Consider the following 5,470-nt stretch of genomic DNA (forward strand, 5'->3'; position numbering starts at 1 on the left):
TCCACAAGTTGGTCTTCCTTCATTTTAAACTTGTTTGTTTTTGTTTAAAAAAAGACATTGTCCTAGTCATCTGTCTCTTATCATTGTTCACTATCATCTTTGTAAAATTACCTGAGACTTAAATATTGGGGTTGTACTATACTTATATTAGTAAGGGGCCAGCACTCCCAAGATCTGATGATATTTATAGTGTCAACATTTATGCTTTCTATAAGGAGCTTTGTCTGCTACAAACAGAATCTTCCATAATATGTGCGGGCTGGGGTTAAAGACACACTTTTAGGTTGATATAAAAAATGTTAAGTATTTAGAATTCTGGATTGAAAAATTGTGGTCCATATACACCACAATGGATCACTACTCAGCTATTAAAAAAAAAAAAAAAACAAGTTCATTAAATTCCTAGGCAAATGGATATAACTTGAAGCTATCACTCTGAGTGATGTAACCCAGTCACAAAATAGCACTCATGGTATGTATTCAGTTATATGCTGATACTAGCCCAAGAAGCTCAAAATACCCACAAAACCATGCACAAAACTTTTGAAGCTTAATTGGTAATAGGTAAATTTCATGTTGAACCCTATGCATTAATAGTGCGGCATTTCAAAATCACAGTTTCACCAATGGGCAGATCACTGAAAGGGAAATAATGAAACTAACAGAGTATAAATCAAATGGACCTAACAAATATCTAAAGAAATTGTACTTAAACACACACAGTCACACACACACACACACACACACACACACACACACACACACAGACTCTTTATTGTACCTCAGAGAATCTTCTCCAAAATTTACCGCATTCTTGGCCACAAAGGAAATCTCAATAAAAAATAAAATCAAAGTGTCTCACACCATGGATTAAATCAGGAATTCCATAAGTGAAAGAAGAGAAAGCCTACAAACCTAGGAAAACTGAGCTTATGTCTACTGAATGACCACTGGGTCTGGGAATAAGTAAAGCAATTAAAGACACTAGAATTCAATAAAATGAAGGCACACCATTCATAAACTTAATTAAGACAATAAAAAGTGCTAAAAGGAAAGTTCATATAATAAATGTCTTCATAAAGAAACTGGAGAGATCTCATTTGAGCAAGTAAAAGGCAAACCATAAAGCTTTAGAACAGAAATAAACAAACACACCGGGGGAAGTTGATAGCAGGAAATAATGGAAGTCCAGACTGAGATCAATAAGTTAGAAACAAAAATCAATAAAATATTCAATGTGATCTGCACCTAGACCTAGAGCCAGCTCACTGCCATCAGGTCTCCCAGTCTGCCTGTAGAGAGCTTAGACATCCAGAAATGCTCTCTTCGAGACTCCACCTGTGAGACCCCATGTTTTATCCACTTAATATCTGGGGAGAATTCAACTGGAACTCTCAGGGTGCAGGTATCACAGTGCTACCTGACACTAGATACTTCAGTTTTCAAATCTGCTAATGATGGCTCACAAACATCAAGACTCACAGGCTGCCTTCAGAGAGCTGAGGACCCAAGAGCACTGCCACTCCTAAACTCACAAGTTCCCAGGCCCACAGGAGAGACAAGCTCCAGACAGGGACAACAGGATCAACTAGCATCACAGTTAACATGATGGCCAAGAGGCAAGCACAAATACCAAAGCAAGAGAAACCAAGACAACCTGGTAATAGCAGGACACATTTCTCTCAATACAGCAAGTAGTAGATATCCCAACACACCAGAAAAGCAAGATCTGCATTTAAAATTATACCTCATGATGATGATAGATGGCTTTACGGACATCAATAACTCCCTTAAAGAAATAAAGGGGGACAGAGATAAACAAGAAGAAGCACTTAAAGAGAAAACACAAAAATCCCTTAAAGAGCTACAGAAAAACACAGGTGAAAGAATTGAGCAAAACCATTCAGAATCTAAAAAGTGAAAATAAAAAACAATAAAGAAATGACAAAAAAGACAACTCTGAAGATAGAAAAACCTAGGAAAGAGTTCAAGATTAACAGATGCAAGCATCACCAACAGAATATAAGAGATGGAAGAAATAATCTCTGGGTCAGAAGATACCATAAAATCATTGACACAAAAGTTGAAAAAAAAAAAAAAAAAAAAAAAAAAAAAACTCTTAATTCAAACATCCAGGAAATCCAGGACATAATGAGAAGAGCAAACCAAAGGACAATAGTGACAAAAGAGAACACAACTCCCAACAAATAGGCCCAGTAAATATCTTCAACAAATTATAAAATAAAACTTTCCCAACCTAAAGAAAGTGATGGTCATGAAAATGAAGAAGCATACATAACTTCAAATAGAATGGACCAGAAAAGTAATTTTTTCTGACACATAATGGTGAAAACACCAAATGTTCAAAACAAAGAAAAAATATTAAATGTAGTAAGAAAAAAAAGTTAAGTAACAGATAAAGACAGACCTATCTTTATTACACCAGACTTCTCAAGAAATACTATAAAAGCTAAAAGACGCTGGAAAGATTTCATACAGACACTAAGAGAATAAAAATGCCAGGCCAATTACTATATCCAGCAAAAGTCTCAATTATTATAGATGGAGAAACAAAAATATTCCAGGACAAAAGCAAATTTACACAATATCTGTTCACAAATTCAGCTTTACAAAGAATGGTAAACTCCAACACAAGGAAAGACACTACACCCAAGAAAAATCAAGAAAGCAATCTTCTTGCAACAAATCCAAAAGAACATAGCCACAGAAATGTAATTCTAACTCTAACAACAAAAATAATAGGAGAAAGTAATCACTGTCCTTAAACATCTCTTAACATCAATACAACTAACTCCCTGATAAAAAGACATTGACTAATAGACTGGATACAAAAAAAAGGAGTAAGCATTTTGTGGTATACAGGAAACTCATCTCAGCAACAAAGACAGGCACTACCTCAGAGTAAAAGTTTGGTAAATACTTTCCAAGAAAATGGTCTCAAGAAATAAGCTGGAGGACCCATTGTAATAGTGAATAAAAGATGTTCAACCAAATGTTATCAAAAAATTAAGGAAATACACTTGTTAGTCATCACATAAAAATTTATCAAGATGAAATCACAATCCTGATCATTTATTCTTCAAATGCAAAAGGCACCCACATTTATAAAGGAAACTATACTAAAGATCAAAGCATATACTGCATGATACACAACAATAGTGGGAGGCATCAATACCCCACTCACATCAATGGGCAGATCATAGAAGCAGAAACTGAACAGAGACACTGAGAAACTAACAGAAGTTATGAACCAAATAGATTTTACAGATATCTATAGAAAATTTCTGTCTAAAATAAGAGAATAAACCTTCTCAGTACCTCACAGTACTCTATACTAAACTGATCATGTAGTCAATCAAAAAAATAGGTCTCAACAGATAAGATAAAATCAAAATAATATTATGTACCCTATCATATCACCATGGACTAAGGCTGAATTTCAACAACAATAACGCCTACATACAAATAAAAACTGAAAAATGCTCTACTCGATGACAACATGGTAAAGGAAAGATAAGAAAGAAATTAAAGACTTTTTAGAATTTAATGAAAATTAAATTCTAAAGGATACAATGAAAGAAGTACTAAAAGGAAAACTCACAGTTCTGAGTGCCTCCAAAAAGAAACTGGAGAGAGCATACACTAACAGCTTAACAGCACACCTAAAAGCTATAAAACAAAAGGAAGCAATTATACCCAGGAGGGAGATGCAGCAGAAAATAATCAAATTCAGAGCTGAAATCAATCAAGTTAAAACAAAAGGAACTATACAAAAAATCAACAAAACCGGGAGCTGGTTCTTTGACTAAATCAGCAAAATTAATAAACCCTTAGCCAGACATTAAAACAAATTTTACATAAAACCATGTAAATATATTTTTTAGTCAGTACTTGAACATTACTGACAAAAATGTATAATTTTAAGCAAAAAATGTTTAAAATATGTACATTTATCATTGTTTTGCAAAATAAAGTCATTAAAAAAAAAAAAAATAAACCCTTAGCCAGACTAAGTAGAAGAGAGAGAGGGAGAGAGTAAATTAACCAAATCAGAAATGAAAAGGGAGACATAACAACCAAAATTGAGTAAATTTAAGATATCATCAGATCCTACTACAAAAGCCTATTTATACTTCAAAAAACTGGAAAAATCTAAGAAAATGTATACTGTTATGGAGAGATACCATGTGCCAAAATTAAATCAGAATCAGATAAACCATCTAAACAATTCCACAACCACTGAAGAAATAGAAGCAGTCAGCAAAGGTATCCCAATAAAAAATATTCCAGGACTCGACGTGTATAGTGCACATTTTTATCAAAATTCACAAAAGACCTGATATCATTACTCTTCAAACTATTCCACAAAATATAAACAATAAAAACCTACATGATACTGAGGGTGCATTTGACAAGATGCAACACCCCTTCATGTTAAAATCTTGGAAAAATCAGGAATTAAAGGCCTATACCTTAATGTAGGAAAAGCATTATACAGCGAACCAGTAGACAACATCAAATAAATGGTGAGAAACTTGAAGAAATCCCACTAAAATCAGGGACTAGACATGGCTGCCTACTCTCTTTCTACCTACCAATATAGTACTTGAAGGCCTAGCCAGATCAATTACACAATAAAACAAAGCCAATGGGATATAAATTGGAAAGGAAGAAGTCGATATATTACTCTTTGCAGAGGATATGATACTACACTTAAGTTACCCCAAAAAAATTCCACTGGAGAACTCCTAAACCTGATAAAAAACTTCAGTAAAGTGACTGGATATATTAACTCAATCAAATTAGTAGCCTTCTTCTACTCAGAGGATAAACATGTAAAGAACAAAATTAGGGAATTTGTACCCTTCAAAATAGTCACAAATAATGTAAAATAGCTTGGTGTGATTCTAACCAAGTGAGAGAATAATCTGTCTGACAACAATTTCAAGTCTCTGAAGAAAGAAATTGAAGAAGCTCTCACAGCATTGTAAAGATCTCCCATGCTCATTGATTTGCAGGACCAATATAGTAAAATGGCCATCTTGCCAAAAGCAATCTACAGATTGACTACATTCCCCTGAAAATTCCACTCAATTTTTTATAGAGCTAGAAAGAACAATTTCCATATTCATTCGAAATTACAAAAAGCCCAGTATATTGAAAACTCTTCTCAACAATAAAAATAACTTCTGGACGAATCACCATTCCTGACCTCAAGCTGTATTACAGAGCAATACTCATAAAAACTGCATGGTATTAATACTGAGACAGGTAGGTAGATCTATAGATTAGAATTGAAGACCTATAAATAAACTCACATACCTATATTCACATAATCTTTGAAAAAGTAGATAAAAACATATGACGGAAAAAAGACAGCATTTTAAATTAATTTTATTGGTTCAACTGTCAGACAACATATATAAAAATGCAAATTGATCCATTCCTA

Source organism: Micromys minutus (genome assembly GCF_963924665.1).
Source record: "Micromys minutus genome assembly, chromosome: 13".
Classification (NCBI taxonomy): Eukaryota; Metazoa; Chordata; class Mammalia; order Rodentia; family Muridae; genus Micromys; species Micromys minutus.